The sequence below is a fragment of the Sarcophilus harrisii genome, chromosome 3 (genome assembly GCF_902635505.1).
Source record: "Sarcophilus harrisii chromosome 3, mSarHar1.11, whole genome shotgun sequence".
Classification (NCBI taxonomy): domain Eukaryota; kingdom Metazoa; phylum Chordata; class Mammalia; order Dasyuromorphia; family Dasyuridae; genus Sarcophilus; species Sarcophilus harrisii.
Genome location: NC_045428.1, coordinates 331,752,886 through 331,776,517, shown reverse-complemented (window position 1 = coordinate 331,776,517; position 23,632 = coordinate 331,752,886). Strand labels below are relative to the sequence as shown.

General features: G+C 35.5%; 1 pseudogene; it reads right to left on the bottom strand.

The window, feature by feature from the left end:
* Window positions 1-1,448: 1,448 nt before the first annotated feature.
* Window positions 1,449-23,632, bottom strand: part of LOC100927669 — a 43,977-nt pseudogene continuing 21,793 nt past the window's right edge.

Sequence of the window (23,632 nt, the reverse complement as noted above, 5' to 3'; positions counted from 1 at the left end):
AGGTTACATAGTTAAATTAATGTCATAGGACTGTGAATGTGACCTTGGATAAATCATACAACCCAGTTTTCTCTCCATCACTAACTCTTAAACTCTTTTCATTTCTTTAAGCCTCAGAATGAAATGTAGCTCTTCCAACAGACTTTCCTTCATCCCTCTACATAATAGTAAACAAAACCTCACTTTTAACTTCCATAATATTTAGTTCATTTCTCTCATATCATTTAATACAATCTACCTTTTGTGATATTTCTGTATTTGATGAGATTAGAAGATGATAGATGGAGAACTGAAAGAGATCTTATAGATTATCCAGTCTGCTCTCTCATTTTATAGATAAGGAATCTCTTCTACTCAACTGTAATCTCCTTGAAGGTAGGGAACATGTCTATTCAGTTTGTTTGACTTTACAATTCCTAAAAGAATCTTATACATATTTGGTATTTAATATCTATCTATTGAGCAAATGAATCTGTAAAAAGGGAGGGCGAAACAGATCTTTTTAGCATTATGATTAGAATCACTATTATGAGATAGTATTTGACAAATCTCTGGCAATTCATTATGATGCTTAGTATTTGTTGGCAAAGTTATCCAAAATTACATAGGAATCAGCTAGTCAATAAGCATTTTCTTCTTAAGGAATGTAGGAGTGTATTGTCAATACACAATGTAAAAAGTCTAAATTGTTAGACTGTGTGAGAATATCAAGTTGTCATTCAGTTATATTCTGCTCCTTAATTCAACCTCTCATCTATTGGTTCATTCCTTATTACTTCCAATGGAGCTCCAGCAGAACCCATCTTCCTCTTAAATTATCATTTTATATTTCCCTTCTCTTTCTTAAAGTATTAAAAACCACTTACACTAATTGCCTCCAGTACTTGTCCTTTCCTTTTCTCCTTAATTCCTTTGCCTTGTGATTTCCAAACTCATCACTCAATTGAAACTCTCCAATTGTGCCTATGATCTCTCTCTCTCTATCTCTCTCTCTTTTTCTCTTTCTCTCTCTCTGTTTCAACCTGTATTTTATATTTTATAACTTTCTCCACAGGAGAAGGCTTTTGGGAGAGGGGAGATAAAAGAAGAAAAAAATTTAGAAATAATAAAATACAGGAGGAGCCACTCCCACAGTTCTCGCTGATCTGGGAGCAGGCTACTGGCTTAGGCACTGGTGTTTTATGGGCAAGCCCAAGGCAAAACATTAACACTTGAATTATACCCAAGATTCCCATCAACCAAAAGTAAGGTTATCCCTACCTTGGGATGATACCATGGTAATGCCAAAAAAACTATATATAGCCACAAGGGATTTAGGGAACAGAAGGATACTTGGGGGCAGAGAGCAGGAAAGATGTAGTCCTCCTAGGCATAGTGCTACAAGAAGAGATTAGTTGGAAGAAGTTTGGAGGCAAATGGATTTGATGAGGATCCAGTCATGAAGAGATTGGTAGAAATCCCTACTGGATGGTACATAGATCTTTGCCCCAGTTAGCTGCTCCTAATCCTACAAAGCCTGAGCCAGAGGCCATGCCATTAGACTGGAATGGGTTGGCGGAAGGCAATTATAAGTAAGGAGCCCGATGAAAGAGTTGGTGAAAGCCCCTAATCCAAGTCCAGCATGGCTGCTATTACTGCTGGAAACAGCAGTGTGGAGTCCAGAGACATGGCCAGTGGTCCCAAAGGCTCTGCTAGGAACACCACCAGCTGACATCCCAGTTCCCATGACATTGCTCATATTTTAAAGGACATTTGGCTGGGTAGCAGGGGCAAGAGAAATACCAAATGGAGTCACCTACCTGTCTATGGGAGTTGGCTGGGTCTAGAATAAAGCTTGGCCAGCTGAAGGGATTGTAGAGGAGAAAGAGCTGTCCCCAAAGGCATCAAAGTTGGCAAAGCCTCCATGGAAAGTCCCCTGGCCCCCAAAGATAGCAAAATCGATGCCAGTTGGGGAGCAGAAAAAGGCTCTCCACAATATCAGCCAGAAGGGCTTTCTTGCTTTCTAGCTTTCTAGCTTTCTTGACTGAAGGGAAGGAGGGTGGTTAGTAGCATGGATGTTGGGAGAGCTGAGCCTTTGGGACAGACTAGTTAGTGCTGGAGATGACAACAGAGGGCACAGAGTTCCCAAAAAGTGTCCTCAGGGCTTTACATCTGGAGTAGAATCCTGGATGGAAGTAGAGGTGCTGCTTTTGGTGTGGGATGGCCCCTTGACTTGGTCTAAGGGGACATACCATCGCTTCTCATATTTCTTCTTTAGAAACTCCTTCACTTTTTGAGGGTCCCTGGAGTCTGGCACTAAGGAGGTTTGTGAATCAAAAAAAAAAAAAAACCAGCCAGATCTTCCTTATTTCCACAAGACTGGAGGAATATCACTTCAGGCTCAGTAAAGGTTGTCATGGAGATGGATTTGACTCAGTGAGGAAGATTCAGGCCTCTCAGGAGACCAGAGCAGAAGGTGCATACAAAGCTGCCCATGGTGTAGAGGGCCAGAACTCTAGAGAAGTATACTTGAAACAAGGATACTTACAACAAGGTGTTAACTCAGTGTGATTGATGAGATGATGGTTCTTTATTACATATACTTAGTACTTAGTATGGTGATGTAATGATCCTCTGGTTCATACATACATAGTGTGCTGTAATGTTGTAATCACACTAAAGTATTTAAGGGCTGAGAGATCTGGGGACAGGGTCAGTCAGTGAACAGACTGTGAAGGAGACAGACTCGAGACTCAAGAATAGACTCTTTTCCTGACCATCCTTGTGGTATCTATCCTGCTGAGACCAAGTCCCATCCAGAGGACCTCCAGAAAGCTAGCCCAGACATAACACACAGTGATATCCACATATGTGACCCTACATTGGGCACACTTGTAACAGTAGTGGTTTCCAGCCTGGCTGCTACACCCAGCAATACCAGACTTCCAAAGCTGCCACTTTCCCAGCCCAAGTCCTTCTTCGTAGCCATCATGGTTGCTTTTTTCCCACCCCCTACCCTCTTCAGCTGGCTCTCCTCAGACACCAGCACTGCCACCTTCTCACCTACTGGACACTCTCCTCCTGTCTGTGATCTCTTAACCACCAAATGATTTTTTTCCCCTCAGTTCTCATCCTTTTTTCTGCACCATTTGACACTATTGACCCTCAGTTCCTCAGATACTTCTCTTTTCTAAGTTTTTGTTACCTTGATCTCTCTACTTTTATCTCTTGCCTGTTTTATTCCTCCTCAATCTCCCTTTTTGGTTCATCATCCATATCATGATACCAACTGTGGACTTTTCCTAAGGCTTTGTCCTTGACCCTCTTCTTTTTACTCTCTATACTTGCTCTCTTCATGACCTCATCATTTCCTTAGGGATTAATCATCATCTTTATACAGACTCACACACATTTATATGTCCAACCTCAATCTCTCCCTGATTTTAAATCCTAAATCTTTCAATTGCCTTTTGGATATTTCCAGAGGGATGTCTTACAGACATTTTAAATTCAATGTAACTCAAACTGAAAGTGTTAGCTGCCCCTAAACCCTTTTCCAAATTTCCTATATCTGTAAAAAAGTACCAGCATTTTTTGTCTCTCAGGCTTGAAATTTCTTTGACTACCTATTTTTCCCCACTCTACATATATAATCACTTGCTAAATCTTGCTATCTCTACTTTTGCAACATCTCATTTTATTCCTTTTCTCTTTTCACATCGTAATCACCACAATTCAAATCTTTATCAACTCTCACTTGAACTATTTCAATGGCCTTCTAGTTGGTCTCCCAGCTTTGAGAATGGGGATTATTTTTACTCTTTTTATTTGTATACGTAGCTCTGGAACATAGCAAGTGATTAATGAATATCTATTGGTTGATTGCTTGTTTGGTTGTCTTTGGCCTCCTTGATTTATTTAATCATAATATGTAATTTTATGATTCTTTATGTTAGATGTTGACACATTCTAATGTCTTTTCTTCTTTATCACTATATGTCCTGTTGATTATTCTTGAAAACCCTTTAGTTTGTGGCCCTATAACCTCACCTTCTGACCATTGTGCTACCTTTTCTAGTCATTAATTCAATTTCTTGACATCTCTATGCCTAAACAATATCCAATTGTCCCAGGATCATTGTTAATAACTGTTGTCTACTCAGAATGTATACTGAATATAACTTACTGCTCAACTTGAAACTGCCTATCAAGTTGCAGACTTGTCTTTTTGAGATACCAAGAGTGCCAAATATTCCCATATCCTGAGAATTCCATCAGTGAACAATGTATTTCTGTTTTGCTGCTTAATTGTTAATTTGCATTACCCAATTGCTACAAATGAGAAATTCCTGCATAAGTTAAAGTCTGTGCTGCAGTGAAAAATATGAAGATTATGAATGATAAGGCAGATGAACTCTGGAAGTGAAAAATTCAGTGCTGTCTGAAGTAAATGCGGGGTCAAAATCAGGAACACAAGACATAGAAAGGATGTAATGATGGATGAAGAGCAGGGTTCAGTTTATAGTAATTTGACAGTGGACAAATCATTGGACCAGAACAATTTTTCATCATCAAGTAGTCTGGGAGCAGGGCTGTGATTGGGTTAAATCCACCCTCCAAGTTTTCTCTTAAGTCTTTTCAGTTGAAGAGCTTAGAATTCAATAGCTTTCATTATTTTCCAAGGCCTATGATAAATTCATACATAAAGGATAAGTGTCAAATTCTACGGGGATTTAAAAAATGTGTTTCATAAATATTGTATAGGGAAGGTACACCTAATTAAAAGTTCATATTTTAAAGAGTTGATTGATTTATTGGTCTTTGCACATAACATCAGTCAATGTAGCATTAAAATGATTGTATCTAGAATGATCTCTCTGACTTCTACCCCAATAAAATCACATCTGGAATATGTGTTTCATTCTGGACATCTTATTTTGGACATTGACAAACTGGAGGACACAAAGAGGAGAGTGGTTAGAATGATGGAATGCTTAAAAATCATGCTATGTGAGGACTGCTTGAAAGAACTGAGAAAAAATTCAGCAGAACAAAAGCCAGCAGAAGAAAACTCCCAGTCTTGAAGTATATGAAAGGATGTCATATAGAAGAGAAAATGGGTAGGTCCTGTTTGGTTCCAGAGTGCAGAAGTAGACACCATGGATAGATGTTACAGAGCCAGACTGAGGCTCTTATGCCTTTCCAGGGGTATGAGCTTGGTTTCTTAAAGGATATACTATAAAAGGGCAGGATCTGCCATGTTCCCTAATGCTGGAAACTCTTCAAATGTTGTTTTAGCAACAGATTCAATCTGCTTTTTAAGGATCAACCTGGTTAAATAGGGGAAAATGATTCACTATAGAATAGACTATTGGTGATTAATTTCTTTGTCCACAGCAAGCCATGCATAAAAAAAATTGAAATGACTCTCAGTCTTAGCATACCTCCTACTTCTGTAGGGATGGTGCCAAAATGTTATAAAAGAGAAAAGAGGATTTTCAAAGATTCATAGTTTTTAAACCATCTATAAATATTAGAGAGAAAATGTGCGATGATATTTTCAGAACCAGGAAGAGTCAAGCTCACTCCCACCTTTGTCTGTGAGAAGCCCACTGAGGTTCTAGGAAAAATCTAGACCATAGGATACAAACAGGTATTAATAGAGTCAGGCATTTCATCTAGGACTCCCTTCTGGCAACAAAATCACCAATCTAACCCTACTCTTTTAAATTGTTAATCATACTAGTCAAAGGAATCCATGACATAAAAAAGATTAAGAACTTTTGGTTTCTGTTCTCTAATTCTGTGCCTATACACAGGCAATTTCCTCCTTCTGATTTCCTCTTAAATTTAAAGTTATTTTAATGAGATTTGCAAAACATCAGGTATATATACTATACTCCTTGTTAAACCTACTTTATCTCTAATCAACATTATACAGTTTTCAGATTTTAACCTCTGGTTCAGAAATCCAAGTTCCATTTCCAGGCTTCATTTCATTAACCAGTTGTTCAAATCCCAAATCTGTTTTTGTTTTTATGTTTTAATTCTGTACCCTTTACATTTGAAAAACAGCAGTGATTAAAACATCTTATGTGCTCCTATGATCTTCAATTTATTGTCTAAAAACTTTGTAATTTTTGGTATTGTTTTCTAGATTCCTGGAAGTATCATTTTATGTCCATTCAAGTCATCAGAATTGGGTAGCAGTCATCTGTTTTTATAAATCTTAGAGTATTCTGAGTCATATCTCAGATATATGTTCAAAGGAGACAGCACTTGTCAGGAATATTGTACAAGTGCTTTTGCTCAGGTAAATTTAAACTATATGGTTTCTCAAGATCCTTCCAACACTGAGATTCTGTGATTTTCCTACTTTAATTCTATGATCCTTAAACGGTGAGGATGAGGCAATGGAGAATAACTCTTTTACTTTCTTGCCAACAACTTCTTATTAATATCCATATTAATTACTGAATATGGAACTTGGTGGCCAAAAGGCTAACCTCAAGGAACTATTTCTTAAGTTCTAAGGCAGCCACTTATAAATGGATGTTTTTGTTTTTGTCTTTTTTGGTAGTAAAGAGAAGGAATTCCTCTTTTGGCATTTTCATAGTGTTAGATAATTGGAATTTATATCTTGGCTTTGTTACTACCTTTGTTACTACTGACCTTGTACATCTCCCTTCCTAGTTTCTTCATCTGTAAAATGATGGACTTGAGCTACATAATTCTTTCCAACTATGCTTCTATTTTTAATACTATATAGACTGTCAGACAGTCCAATATCTTTCCTCAAATTTTCTTCTCCCCCAACTCCAGTGATCCCAATGATGATTAATATTCACTATTTTTGAGGTAGGACTGCCTTATGGATAGTATTTTTTCTATATCCATAATTATATTTTTCATATATATTAGAATGCTAGAATGAAGTTGAAACTGATCCTGAAATGCCTCTAATTTGTCTCATCATGTCCCAATTATTTCTTATTTTCAACTTCCACCTTTTTCATGAGAACAGACCATCTACAATGATTGCTAATCTTATTCCTACAAGAGTTAGTGTCTAGGACACACTTTTTAAAAACTATTTTTGTCTTTTATGAGTTGACTTGTTTCCTCCACATTAGTCCACCAACAAGTAGTTATTGGGTGCTTACTATATTTACTTTGTGTTAGATAGATGAGGTATAAAGGCTGGCTTTGTTTAACTTTTGTCCTAAATTTTACCACTACCAAATTTAATTGTGATTCATAGCCAAAACTTCTAGATAAGAAATTGACAAGAAAAGTGACAAAGTCAAAGAAAGCAATGATGATTAAAATTAGTAATATATTTTTATACAATTAGAAATATTTAAATTCTCTCAGAATATATTTTACTTGGCTTTTTTGGGATGATTACTTATCATACCCTTTTCCTATTAGAAAATCATTTAGACAATGTGAGCTAAGTTTAATTAGTAACTTATATTTTGACTAATTCTTGTAGGAGGGTTATCATACATGCTCAGAAAGTCAAATCTATATCCATTTCTGGTACTGATCTTTCACTTATGCTTTAGCCTTGGGTCATCATTCACTAGAGGAACTTTGTGCTTGGGTACCCTATTCTTCATCTCATGTCTAAAACTGAATTCTTCATTTTACCTGATCTCCCCAGCTTGTCTAGTTTTGCCAGGGATACTAACATTCTAGGTCCTCAGCTGAGAACCTTGAAGTTGCCTAGGTCGTTTCTCTTTTATTCACTCAATCCTATCTGCAATTTTTCCTTCTATTTCTTTAGAAATGTCTTCTGGATTTGATTTTCCTCTTGTATTTCCCAACTTGTATACAGCATCTTGTTATTTCTTGTCTGTATTGATATAAAACCTCGTAGCTGGCCTCTAGACTTCCAGTTTCTTCTCCCTTCAACTTCTTCTAAACTCTCCTTCTAGGTTAATCTTCCTAAAACACTGCTTTCATTCTGCTACTCTTCTATTTAAAAGCCCAAAATTCTTCCTTACTGGATTAATTCTAACCTTCTTTGCCTGATTTCAAGGGCTTTGACAGTCTAATCATAATAATGATAATAATAATATTTGTCATGCTTATGTGCTAGGTATTATGTTAAGTGCTTTACAATTAATATCTCATTTGAACCTCACAACAACTCCATGAAGTACTGTTATCATTTCCTTTTAACAGATGAAGAAACTGAGGCAAATAGAGATGAACTGACTTACCCAGGGTAACACAGTAAGGACCTGAAGTTGGATTTGACCTCAGATCTTCCTGCCTTCAAGACCAGAGCTCTGCAATAAAAAGAATTTTGGCCCTAGAGTCAGAGGATCTGGATTCAAATGCAGCTAGCAGTACTTACTATTGATGTAACAATATTACTTTTTTTCCCTTATGGACTATTTCTCTCTCTCTTTTTTTTAATTAAAGCTTTTTATTTACAAAACATATGCATGGGTAATTTTTCAGCATTGACCCTTGCAAAACCTTCTGTTCCAAATTTTCCCCTCATTCCCCTCACCCCATCCCCTAGATGGCAGGTAATCCAACACATGTTAAATATGCTAAAATATATGTTAAATCCAACATATTATATATATTTATAAAGTTATCTTGCTGCACAAGAAAAATCGAATCAAGAAAGGAAAAAAAAATCTAAAAAAAGAAAACAAAATGAAAGCAAACAACAACAGAAAGAGTGGAAATGCTATGTTGAGGTCCACACTCAGTTCCTACAGTTCTCTCTCTGAGTGTAGATGACTCTCTTCATCACTGAACAATTGAAACTGGTTTGAATCATTTCATTATTGAAGAGAGCCACGTCCACCAGAATTGATCATTGTATAGTCTTGTTGTTGCCATGTATAATGATCTCCTGGTTCTGCTCATTTCACTTAGCATCAGTTCATGTAAATCTCTCCAGGCCTCTTTGAAGTTATCCTCCTGATCATGTCTTACAGAACAAGAATATTCAATAACATGCATATACCATAACTTATTCAACCATTCTCCAATTGATTGGCATCCACTCAGTTTCCAGTTTTGTGTCCCTACAAACAGGGCTGACACAAACATTTTTGCACATATGGGTCCCTTTTCCTCCTTTAAGATCTCTTTGGTATATAACCCCAGTGGAAACATTGCTAGATCAAAGGGTATGCACAGTTTGATAACTTTTTGAGCATAGTTCCAAATCTCTCTCCAGAATGGTTGAATCCATTCACAATTCCACCAACAATGTATCAGTGTCCCAGTTTTCCCACATCCCCTCCAACATTTGTCATTATCTTTTCCTGTCTTCTAGTCAATATGACAATGTACTGGTTTCTCAGAGTTGTCTTAATTTGCATTTCTCTGATCAATAGTAATTTGGATCATCTTTTCATATGATTAGAAATACTTTCAATTTCTTCATCTGATAATTATCTGTTCATATGCTTTGACCATTTATCAATTGGAGAATAGCTTGATTTCTTATAAATTTGAGTCCATTCTCTATATATTTTAGAAATGAGGCCTTTATCAGAACCTTTGAATGTAAAAATGTTTTCCAAGTTTATTGCTTCCCTTCTAATCTTGTCTGCATTAATTTTGTTTGTACAAATTTTTTTTTAACTTAATATAATCAAAGTTATCTATTTTTCGATCAATAATGATCCCTAGTTCTTTTTTGGACACAAATTCTTTCCTCCTCCACAAGTTTGAGAGGTAAACTATCCTATGTTCTTTGAATTTGTTTATAATATCATTCTTTATGTCTAGATCATGAACCCATTTCAACCTTATCTTGGTATACAGTGTTAGGTATGAGTCAATGCCTAGTTTCTGCCATACTAGTTTCCAATTTTTTCAGTAGGTTTTATCAAATAGTGAATTCTTATCCCCAAAGCTGCGGTCTTTGGGTTTGTCAAACACTTGATTGCTATAGTTATTGACTATTTTGTCATGTGAATCTAACCTATAGGTTCACAGGTATAACCTCATCAACTAATCTATTAGTACCAATGGTTTTGATGATCATCGTTTTATAATATAGTTTTAGATCTGGTACAGCTAAGCCATCTTCATTTGCTTTTTTTTTTTCATTAATTCCCTTGAAATTTCTGATCTCTTGTTCTTCCAGATGAATTTTGTTATTATTTTTTCTAGGTTAGTAAAATAGTTTCTTGGGAGTTTGATTGGTGTATTACTAAATAAATAGATTAGTTTAGGTAGTATTGTCATCTTTATTTTATTTACTCGACTTATATAAGAACACTTGATACTTTTCCAATTGTTTAGATCTGACTTTATTTGTGTGGAAAGTGTTTTGTAGTTTTGCTTATATAATTCTTGATCCTCCTTTGGCAGATAGATTCACAAATATTTTATTCTATCGACAATTATTGTAAATGCATTTCACTTTTTATCTCTTGCTGTTGGTTTTTGTTAGTGATGTATAAAAATGCTGATGATTTATAACAATGTTATTTTTTGTAATTAGAGATTTAAAACTGAAAAATGCCATACTGTCCAAAAGCCTGCTTTTGCAGATAAGGAAATTTAATCCCAAAATAACTTGCCCAAGGTCACACATAGTAATAAATAGCACATGTGTAATTTGAATTCAGAACATCTGATTCTAGATACAGAAATCATTTCCCTGGACCATTTTGATCTTGAAACTCTTGTAATCCAAATTTATTTCTCAACGTTTGACTGATGGTAGAGGCCGGAATGACAGAGATGTCTGTGATAAAGCACATATCTGATCTAGGTTGTGTTCAGCCATATATGAAATTAGGCAGCATTTTAATGTTAACCTAACGAACAAATAGAGCAGACTGCCACTTTGGGCAGTAACTGAGGAAATACAGTCATTAAACTTTAATTAGGAAAAAAAGAGAATAATTATTAGCTGTCATTTCCCTTTGCTTCCTAATTATGCTCATCTTATGATAAAAGGAATAATTAAATTTAGCTTTCATTGTTCCTTTCCAAGCCCTACAAAAATCAGAGGAAGGAAAGATCCCTGAATTTCCCACCTTCTTTCTGTAGCTTTTTCCTTGTCTTAAGTAGGCTAAACAGGGCTGCAGTTAGAGCACACATGGCTATTGGTTTAGATGAACTCTCAAGGTTCTTTTCCTTAGCTTGGTTTCTACAAGCTATTTGGTCCATACAAAAGAGGTCATACATGTTTCAGATCACGTGCAACTTCTTTTGTAGAAAGTGCACTTTGTCAAGTATGACCATCGAGAGCTATTCATTGATATGCAGTTGTTACAGATTGGGAGTTAGGTATGAATCAAGCCATTACACTTTTTAAAAAAATGTAATTGAATTCAACAAAAATTTGTTAAGTGCCTACTATGTGCAAGGCACATTTTATCTGAGGATAGAATGACAAAACAAAGCAAGTGATTTATGTCTAAAAGGAACTTATAATATGCTTGTCACCCCTAGACACTGTAATCAAGACCTTAATCTTAGTTTGTGGTACAGGACATTCACGCATGCACACACACACACCCCTAACTGGTAGAATAGATGAAGAATATGTGCTTGAGGTTGGAGTGGGAAAAGGCACTGGTGAAGAGAAGTAGAATGATGAGCTTAAAGAAAACTCCATGAAAGAGAGAGTGGGTAGAGTTTGGCCTGAAAGCATGACTAAAATTTGGAAACATGTTAAGAAGAGAAAGAAGTATTCCAGGCAAGGAAAGAAGAGTAGGGAGATAGAAGACTGAAAGATGAAACCAAAGGACAGAGAATGATTTGGATTGGGCAGGGGGGGGGGGAGGGGAGACGGGGGGAGTTTATATTGCAGAATCCTGGTAGCTAAAGTTGGAAAGATATCATCATCATCACTGAAGAATTAGAGACAGGTTGTGAAGAAATTTGAACTTTGTCCTGCAAATAAATGAGTTCCTGAAGGTTTCAAAGCAGAGGTTGATTGGATGAAAGTGTCATTATGAAAAGGCTAATCTGGAGGTGATGTACATGATACATTAGAGGTGCAGGAAGAGATGGAGACTCCAGTGGAAAGGTTTCTGTAGTAATCAAAGGGTGTTTATGGCTATCCTTTTCATGTGGCACTGACTAATCCTTTTTCATTAGAACACACACACTTTGAGATATTTCTCTGGTAGTGCAGATGGATTTGGATTGCTTCAAATATTCTTTTCTGCTAAATCTAGTTCTAAGAAACAGTTTTAGCTAGACATAGGAATATATTTTGTAGCAATGGACAAACATAGAGCAAACTGATTCTTCTGGGGCACTGGGTGTGTGATATTGCCCTCCTTACTGCCTCATTGTGCTATTCAACTCAGAGAAGTAATTGGCCCCAGGAAAAAAAAAATGGAATTTGCAACTGGAATATCCTTGGTGAGGACACTTGCTCTAAAATCCCAATGTTTAGTGATTTGAGGAAGATGTAGAACATCCTTTAGGCAATGCATAGAAGATTGCTCTCAAGATTAAATACATCCAATTTGTAGTATGTTCAGAGTTTAGTATTGAACCAAAAGCATGTGTGTTCAGGTGTATGTTTGCTTATGTGTTTTAAAGTTAATTTGCTCCCACCTGTACTTCCCCTTCAAAAACAAGCTTATAAGTAATTTTAGTTTTCATTTGAGACTGAGTCAGATATATTTATTTAGGTTAAAATGTGTAACTCCCAGAATTGATAGAAAATCCACAAAGCTTAGCAAACTTCATGCATGACTTGCTATAGAAACTTCATTTCTAAAGGAAAACTGTTATCTTGGCTAGTTCTCCTTAGAAGAGCATTTACTGTTATGTAAAATAAATTGATCATCTAAAAGGGTTCTTTCATCAGGTAGTCCTAAATGTTTCCCTTCCTTTGACATGATTCATGGAAGATAGGTTTGACATGGGATCATAGTTTTAAAGCTGAAGGGACCTTAGTGCTTACTATTTTTGTGATCTTGATCAATGACTTAAATTCTGTTGGCCTAAATTTTCTCATCTATATATGAAGGAGTTAATTTAGGTCTCTTCCAGCTCTATCCTATGACCCTTAATTTAAGAAATGAAGGTCTGTAGAGGGTGATTTGTCTGAATTCATATAGATAATAAATTGTAGACTTAGAATTTGCCTCAAGTCAGTGAGGTCATTCTGGATAAATAAATGAAATTTTAAAGATTGTGACTGTGATCAAGTTAGAGTCATATAGTTTCCCGAACTCCTTAAATTTGGTCCTTGGGATATAACTAAAAAACTCCAGCTTTAATGGTTAGAGGCCTTCAAAAGCCAAGGCTATTTACCTTCAGTTTATAGTATTTACAAATTGAATGTTCATAGCTTTTGGATGCTTTCTTCAACTGTTTGAAAGTCAAATCCTTGTAAGGCAATGATGATGTTTTGCCTTTTTTTATCCCCAAGGCTTAGCCCAAAGCCTAGAGCATAGTAATAATTTTTAAAATGACTTGTCTGGCCACTAATCTCATCACTTACTGAAATTGCCCTCTTCAAAGTTAGCAATAACTTCTCGATTGCCAAATCTAATGATTTCTTTTTTTATTGATCCTAATCCTTTTTGAGAAAACCTCTGAGGATCACTTTTTTCTTTCTAATAAAATCTAATTTAAAAAATCAAAACTCTTCTTTTTGATACTTAAAAGTCTTTCACAACATAGCCCTTTCCTACCTTGTCAGTCTTCTGACACTTTAGCTTCTCTCCACAGAATAACACAGGACATTCCCTATCCAAACTATGCAGTGTTTCATTAGCTGTCTTTCTATCTGGAATGTTCCCACCTTTACCTTCTCAATTCCTTGACTTCCTCCCAAACCCAACTAAAAGCCACATATGAAAACACATTGTCTCTATCATTGAAATATGAGTTCCCTAAGAACAGGATCTGGTTTTGCATAGTTTTGTGTCCCTAGCACTTAATATAGCATTTTACACATAGTAAGTGCTTGATAAATAATTAGTGTCATCAATCAGTAAATTAATAAGCATTTATGAAGTGTCAGCTATATGCTAGGGATCATGTTATGTCATGGCCATACAAGGAAAGGCAAAATATAGTACATCTTCTCAAATGTCTGAGTTAGGATATAGTGGAGAACCAGAATAAGGGAAAGTGAAGGGAATAAATATTTATATAGGGCTTACTATGTGCCGAGCACTGTGCTAAATGCTTTACAAATATTATCTCATTTGTTCCTCATAATGACCCTGGGAGTAGGTTTTATCCTCTCTTTAAAGTTGAGAAAACTGAGGCAAATAGACTAATGATTTAACCAAGGTCATACAACTAATAAGTGCCTGAGGCAGGACTTTAATACTGTTGTCTAATTTAATTCTCTTTGTCTCTCACTGAGTTACCCAGCTACTTTGGCATGCACATGACTATGTGCATACAAAATATATTTAAGATAGTTCAGAGCTTATTTTATAGGGAAGAGGATAGGATTAAAGATGGCTAGGATAGGATTCTTGTAGTAGGCTAGGAAAGCCAGAAATTAGAGAAGGGAAAGAAATTCAGGGAAAGAAAACAGCAAGTGAAAAATTTCATAGTTGGGAGATTGGGTGTGTAGGCTAGGAACAGCAAGAAAGTCAGTGTTACTTGGTTGAAGAATAGGTGAGGGATGATGGAGTAGAAAAATAGATTACAAGAAACCTGGAAGGTAATGAAGGGCTTTAAAAACCAAAAAGAGGATTTTTATATTTGATCCTGGAGGTAACAGGGAGCTACTGGATGCTCAGGCTTATGCTTAAGGAACATTAGTTTGAACGTTGAGTAACTGAGTAGACAGTAGTAATAAGCTAAATAGGTGTTAGTCTGCATTTAATTGTGCTACATCCTGGTTTTTCTAATCCAACCTTTTAACTTTAGTAGATGAGGAAACTGAGGCCTGAGAGATAAAGTCAGACAGCTTCGAAGTGTTAAGAGTTGAAGTTTGAGCTCAGATCTCCTGACTTCCACTTTACTATTTTATTACTTAGGTCTTCACAGGAGTAAGAAAGTTGGAAATGTCCTTTAGAGATCATAAAATCCCTGCTCCCTCCAGAATCTATCAGATCAGATCTTGTTTATTTAACCATAGAGACAGTTTTTATGCCTTCCCTGAAAATTCTGTATTCCAACACTTGAAAGAAAAGAAATAACATAAAGAAGAATGGGATGGACTTGGTTAGACTGAAGAAGGGGAGGGCAGAGAAGGAGTCATCTAAAAAAATTAATGAGGCTGAGTTACACTTCAGTAGGAAATCAGCAACATAAATTAATGGGAATTTCTGGAGTAGAAGAGAAAATGGTCCATTGATCTTTTGCATGATATGAAGCTTCCCTAAGCAAGAAACTCTGGGACTTATTTCAATTATGTAAGAGAATCACAGACCAGAGTGAGGCTCATGGTATCCAACAATGTCTCTTGTCATCTCTGTCCTTTGAGAATTGTCTAGCTGGAAGGAGGATTGGTATTTCTTTTTTAAAAAAACAAACAATTTTTTTTTCATTTTTAAAACAATAATTAGGATTTATATGGTATTTTATATTTTACCAAAATGATATTTTTCCATCTATCTTTGTTTAGTCATTTTCAGTCATACCCAACTCCTCATGACCCTATTTGGCATTTTCTTGGCAAAGATACTGGAATGGTTTACCATTCCCTTTTCCAACTTATTTTTTACAGATGAAGAAACTGATTAGACAGCATTAAATGACTTGCGCAGAGTCACATAACTAGTAAGTGTCTGAAACCAAATTTAAATTCATAAAGATGACTTCCTGGCTCTAGGTCCTACCTAGTTGTGCTATCTAGCTCACACACACACACACACACACACACACACACACACACACACTGCTGTATACAGCAATACTATGAGGTAGGTGCTATTATCCTCATTTTACACAGGGAAGAGCTGAATCAGACAGAAAATTATAAGATGTGCCCAGCAAATGAGTGAATCGTAATTTGAACTAGGCTATTTCTGACTCTGAATCTCCTAGAAAGAGAAATTACCTACCTTTTCTTATTCACTTTTACTATCCTTCTATCAAATAACCAGATAATTGGGTACAAGAGAACCTTAGTTTACACAGTAGTCAAACACTGTGCTAGGGGACTGAGTAGATAAAGAAGATATATTAATGATCATAGGATAATAGAATTTAGATCTAGGAGAGTTCTCATAAGTACCTTAGTAAAACACACTCATTTTACAGACCAGGTTAAGTGATTTGAGCAAGATGAGATAGAGAGTAAATTATGAGACCAAATTCAAGCAGATCTTTAGACCCCAAATCCAGTGCTCTTTTTTACTACACAACCTAGTATGAGGAATTTATAGTCCTTATATTAGAAAATAGCATTCTTTTATTATCTTAATTAACTTATTAATTTAGTAAATATAATATATTATTAATTAATCAGAACAACATATTAAATACTATATAATAAAATCCTTATAAAATAAGTAAAATTTGTGAAGCACTTTGTAAAACTTAGAGCTATAGAGATGCTTCTCTCTTCTTCTTCTTCTTCTTCTTTCTCCTTCTCTTTCTCGTTGTTGTTGTTGTTGTTGTTGTTGTTCTTCTTCTTCTTCTCCTTCCTCCTTCTGAATAAAGGAGTAACAGTAGTAATAAGCATTACTGATCCATGGGACACTCCCCCTTTATGATCCATTGAAATTAAAATATAGGTCCATGGTCTAAAATTGTCCTATTGAGCTAGTCTTGACTTCCTGCTTTTCTTTCTAGATTGATCAGAGACCAGCAGCAAAGATAGAGAAGTATGTGATATATTCATTTCTAAAAGAATTCCCAGAACATTGTGCTTCTGCACACCATGTGCTTAAGGAATGTATTTGGCATCAAATTCACTTCCTACATCTGGGACTTTGGCTCTGAAAGCCACATATGATCACATCATTTGCAAAGTGAAAATTATTTATGGAAGGTGCTAGCTAACCTCAGTCTCATTTGCATGGGGCACCAACGCCCATCAAAGGCTAGGTCTAGGGGATGAATTTCCTGGATCCTGGATCCATTTCTTTACAAAGCAAAGGCAAGAAGTTGTGTTGCTGAGAATACATACCCTGTTGATCTCTTTGCAACTATGGTGTAACATACCTAATGAGAAACAGACTAGCTCAGTTCACTCTGTCAGAAAAGCAAACTTCATATGTGTGGTTGGGGCTTTCTGATGACAAGGTGTGAAGTGGGTGACAATAAACACTCTTGTATTTAGTGGAAGTTATGAACACATCCTTGCCTTTAACAGAATGGCAAAGACTGGCCTCTTAAGGGTCCAGTCTTATACAGAAATGTGTCATAGGAGTCTAGATCTAGAGTTGAAAGGAGCCTTAGAGATCCTCAGGTTTAGGTATTCTTAACCTTTTGTGTGTGTGTCATGGATCCCTTTAGTAGACTGGTGGAATTAAGCAGTATTTTTTTTTTTAAATCCAAATTCACATATCACCAAAATCTTTCCATGGACCTTTTTGTTTACTGGGGGTGGAGAAAACCCCTGTATCCTTACAGTAAGAGCTCTACATCTAATCCACTTTCTTCATTTTACAGATAAGGAAATTAAAACACATCAAAGTTAAGTGGCTTGCTTAAGATCACAAGAGTAATAGTGTCCAACAAAGTATTTGAAACTAAATACTTTGATTCCAGAGATTTTCCACCAATCCATGCTGAAGTAGGAGATGTCCTATGAAGTACAGTTGGAGGGAATCTAAGCTATTGTTGATATTATTGTTGTTGTTTCTTTACTAAGATTGTCTTCTAGCTCTTGGTTGTTATATGAACATTACTGCTAGTCTAAAACAGATCTCAAATTTTGGAAGACCTTGCAAAGCTGGATGAACTTCCAAGTACTGTCCAGGCAATGAACTGAAGGTCTAACATTCAAGCATCAAGATGTAATATCAAGCATTGAAGATTCTTGTCACCAGAATGACTGCAAGCTGATGGACTTCTTTTTCAGATTATGAGAACTCTCAAAAGCCTTCAAATCAATTAATACAGCAAGCATTTATGAAGCTCCCCTTACCTCTGCCTCCTGGCTTCCCTGGCTTCAATGACATCTTAGCTAAAGTTTTACTTTTTACTGAAAGTCTTTCCCCATCTCAATTCTAGTACTTTCCCTCTGAGATTACTAAAACATGCTGTAAAGCTTCTTGTTTCTATGTATTTATTTGATTATTGTCTCTTTGAGGGCAAGGGCTGTTTTTTCCTTTTTTCTTTTCTTTCTTCTGTTTTTGTATACCCAACATTTAAATATGGTGTCTGGCTCATAGAGGGTCAATAAAAACTTATTTTTCTTCATAAAAGCTAAAAAATGCTTATTGACTTAATTGTGTGTGAGACATTGTACTGGTATTGTGAAAATAAGGACAAAATATAAATAGTACCTGCTCTCAAGGAGTTAAAATTCTATCCTAACTAGAACTTATACATAGATAAATTAAAAACAAGTTAAGGAGGGAAGAGAGTGCTTATAGCTAGAAAGATTCAACATCTAGGAAGGAGAATCTGGGCTTTTTAAAATGAACGGGTAATTCTAAGTAGTTGAAGTAAGGGGGGCATATCTGTGTACTATAAGGTATTCCAGGCAGAGATGTCAGGAAACAAAATGTTGAGTTCAGGGAATAACAAGTGGGCTAGAGTGTGTCATAATAATGCCTTTTATGTCATTTCTCCATGCCAAGTAATTATTTGTTATATTTTACAAAATAACTCGTTTATTGTCTTTCTGCTGTGTGTCTACCTTTTTTGTTGCTGTTGGGGTTTTTTTTTTTTTTTTGTATGTTGAGACCATCCATGTTCTGAAAATCTTGGAATAAAAATATTGCAGAACATCCAAAATATGTAGTCAAAATCAAACAATAGAAAGCTGCTCTGGAATAAAGACTGTAAAGGATCTTAAATGCCAATCTGAGAAATTTCTATTTTATTCTAGGGCAATTTTCTGCTACTGATGATTCTTGATTGTCTCTAAAGTTGTATAAGAGTTAGAAGTCAGCAGTGATGGAGGACTATTCACCATGACAAATTATAAATCCTTGAAGATTGATATTTATGGTTATAATGATGATGATGATCATCATTATTATTGCTGAATTTATTGGTAGGGAATGACATGTTGATGACTGGATGAGAATTTCTAGTCTTATCTTCCTTTTAAAGTTCAGGAGGGAATCAAATCTCTTATTTATAACTTGAATAAGAAAGGAAGGTAGAGTATAAGGATTATTGAATTTGGAGTGAGACAGAACTGTGTTGAGTCCTGCTTCTGCCACTTTTCCAACAGGAAAATAAGGAGTTTGTTCTAGATTATTTGTAATAGTTCTAAGATTTTTTTTCAGGTCTGTTATTTGATGCCTTCTGTGAGTTTTGTCATACCTGTTACTTAAAAATAGCCATGGCTAGCATTTACTTAACTTTTATGGTTTGTAAAGTTCTTTAGATATACTATCATTTGTCAAATAAAAGGAATATGCCATTGATGTTGTATGTACATAGCTGAATCCTAGGGAACCAGGGAAAGGTGGGATTGATTTTGCTCAGAGATGGTCGCCTAAATATTAGAGGTCCCCAAAACATGCCCTCCCACCTTTCAATCCTGCTCCAAAACATCTGCAATCCCAGTATCCTTTTGACCAAACACTAACCTTAAACAACATACATACAACATACATGGTAGCATTTTGTCATTCACTCTTTGATGTTAATTGGCAAATTAGATGACCTTCTTTCCTGACAGCAGTCACCTTTTGCCTGTATCAAGATTATGAGGATTTTAAGAAAGGTTTGAATAAGCAAGCAAAGTGTATAGAGTGGGGAAGGTTGACAATTAGCATTCTACTTGAAACTAAAGATAAACTTGGCCTCTTTTGTAAATTTGGAGTGAGGAAATACAAATCTAATGAATAATAATTTGGTAGCTAAAGGTGAATCAAATATCATTTGGTGTTGTATGTTCACATGAAGCTGGAAAATAATGTTGCATCTTATTCCTAAATGTATTTCTCTTTGCCATCGAAAGGTGGAAGATTATTTTTTTAGAGAGAGGCAGTAAAAGGTCTACTTTCTACTTTCTAATTTTTTAGTGAGATGTGGTGAAAGAGATTTGGGCACTAGTCTTAACTTTGTTCTGTCACACATTAATTGTGGGACTTTACTAAGTCACTTCCTTCTCTAGATAGGTCTATATTTCTGCATTTGTATACAACTTTGAATTTGAGGATCACTAAGGTCCTTACCTGCTTTAGAATTCCATGATTCTATTATATAAATGGCATTTGATTTGTCACATGGTCAAAATGCTTCTAATTCATTACCTTCTAATGGATTTGTGTTTCAAACTTTGCAGAAAAGGTAAATCATATGCTGGGACTATAGTAACTTTCCAAGCTGAAACTACCTTGAAAGCTTTTGTTTTATAAAGTTATCTTTTGAGGGATTGATATTATCTATAATCTACATGACATTAAATTTAATAAGCATTTACAGAGCCAAAACTAGAGGGGGACTACAGGCTCTTTGCTTTAAGGTAGAAAATATAGAAGATTGCAATAGTATCCTTCCTCTTCTGAGTGGTTCTACATCTGGTTTTGTTTTAGAGCAATCCCTCTCCCTTCCCAATTCATTTACTTAATAGTCCGTTCACCCTAGCAATGTGGAAATTTTGTGATGGTTTTTCTTTCCCCTTACAAAGAGAAAATGATAAAAATTAGTGCTTGTCCTCAATAGTCTTGCATTCTATCAAGGGATACCATATGTGCACAAATAAGAAAATGCTATATAATTTGAGGTAGAGAGAACACTAACAACAATGCATCAGGAAATCTTCCCATAAGAAATAGACCCCTAAAATGAATCTTATAGGAAGCCAAAGAGTCTAAGAGGAAAGAAGGAGAGCATTACAAAAATCATAGAACACCTATACAATTACATGGAGATAAGAGATGGAAGACTGAGATTAAAATAGAACAAATAGGTCAGTTTGGCTGGCAGTTATAATAAATAAAAGCAAGTAATATACAATTAAACAGGAAAGGTAAATTGGAGACAGAATGAAGCTGGCTTATGACTCAGAAGGCATGAGTTTTAATCCTAGCTCTGCCATTGATTTGCTATATAAAAATACAATTATCATTTAAATTCTCAGCCTCAGCTTCTTCATCTGACAAATGGGAATGATAGTATCTACCCTACTCATCCCATAGTTGTGCTTTGACAGTTGTGTATATGACAATGTTTCAAAATATTAAAAAAGCTACACAAATATAAGGAATGAGAATATGCCTATGTTCAAATATTCAGTTCTTTTGTAACTTCAACAGAAAGGGAGGGAAATAAACTTTTCAAACAAAATTTCCTATGAGTAAATTTTTGATTATTCATCATTCTACCCCATAAGGTGGGCAGTTTGGAAGATATTATTCTTATCTAAATGGGGGGTATTGTTTCTTCTCAGTGATTGTTTCCCTTCACATAGTATGGGAAATAATGATAAATTAATAGCATCTGTTATCATGACTGACATTAGATAGCACTTTACAAATTGTAAAACACTTCATATAGGTAATCTCACTTGAAGCTGTAAATGTCTGCTCTCACTTCTTACTTGGGCTAATTTGTTAGCCTCTTAATTGATGCTTATAGATCCAGTCTTGCCCCTTTTCAAATCATATTCTACTCAACTGCCAAACTGATATTCTTAGAACTCATATATTGCCATAACACTTCCCTGCTTAAAAAGCTTCAGTGACTTTCCATTGACTCTCAGATGAACTATAGATTGTTCTGATTTGTATTTCAACCTGTTCTTCTAGACCATGTGACTTCCCCTCCTTCACTCTGGTCAATTTTTGTTCTCCCCCATATGACACCCCATCTCATGGGATATCATGCCTGGAATGAATATTTTTCCTCTTTACTCTTTGGCATCTCTAGTTCCCTCTGAGATTCAATTTAAGTTCCACTTCTTATATAAGATTTTTCCTCCTAGTTAGTGCTCTCCTCTCCTTAAAGTATTTTATAATTTATTTTCGGTGTGTTTTATATTTGTCTTGTACCTGTACCTGTATACATGTTGCCACTAATCTTCCAAGTAAATTGTAGTCTCTTTGAGAATGGGATTGTTTCATTATTTTTGTATCCCAAATGATTGGTACCCTGCTTGGTACCCAGTAGTCATTTAATAAGTGCTTGTTGATTTGAATTGAATTGGATTGAGGTAGTCCCAATAGATGCAATTATCCTCATTTCTTCTCTTCCTCTAAGAGAAAAGTATGAGAAATGGTGAGTCTATTTCTAGTCCTGTGATTCTTGTTTAAGGACACCATTGAAGTTTGTACGAAGCACTTTACCAGATTCTTCAAGGGCTGTTGACAGCTATCATTAGTAGAGTATTAGTGAGAGCTGCTGTAAACACCACTGAGTGACTGAAAACACTGCATGTCCCCAAGAGTACTGAGAGCATCAGGCAACTTATTTAGATTTAGAAAGTTGGGGGAAGGATGGTGGAAAAAAGGGAAATTCTCTTAAGTAACATATTTGCCATAATAAGAACACAGAATCAATCATATGGTTCTAATTTAATTTTAATTCATGTTTTTATACACAGTTTGTTCAAAGGGCTGGTGTTTTGCTATGAAAATCTATAAGTGCCAAATTGTCCACCAATTAGAAGATTTTTAGAAGTAGTTCTCTGCCACTGGGTTGCAATTTGTTAAAACAAACACCAGAATAACTGCAGTACAATCGAATGCCAAGATATTACTGGACTCAGCGAAAATCAAGTAATCTTTTCAGGTTCTATTCTCTCCCAACTAAACTCCCCAGCAATGTCACCAAATGACAAATTGCAGGATGAATGTAAAAGCAGTGCCTTCTAAAATACAATAGTTATACAAGCCATCTATTGTTAATGAAGAATATAATGCAATTTGGCTGTCTGTGATACAATTATGCAAATCAAAGTGGGAACTATCCTGAAATCTCTTTACGTTCCGATTAAAATGAGATAATTTATCAAACAGAATATTACTGATCATGTTTATGTGTTGCACATTAATCCTATTACAATAATGTAGCTTTCTCCTAATGTAATGGATTTGTGCAATCTAACAGAAAATGACTTTTATACTACCCACAATTATAAAAATATTCAAAGCATAGCCATCCTAGTGTGATAGCATATGTCTGCAACTGTACAATAAACCTATTAAAACAAACAAAGCTTATGAATGTAACCTTCATACCAATAAAGATGACAGTAAATTCAATTTTATTGCATTCTCTATTTCAACAACTCCATATGTGATAAGCACTGGGAGCTACCTTCTTTCCTTTTTATTTATATATGTGCATATATAATATGTATACATAAATAGATTATATTCTTTATATGTCACTCTATATGCATCATATATGTGCATGTATTTTATTTTTAATGAAAATGAGATTTTAATCATTGGCATGAAGCAGTTATATAATTCAAGACTATGTGACAATCTCTTGATAAATCCTTTGCTAAGGCAAACATATGAATGGGCAAAGTTACCAGCATTTTAGGAAGGAGGTTCTGAAAAGTTTTCTGAGAGGTGAATTCTTAGGTAAATTTCTAAGATTTTAATCTTGGGGCTTTGTAAAGTTGCAAAGTTCTGTCACAAGG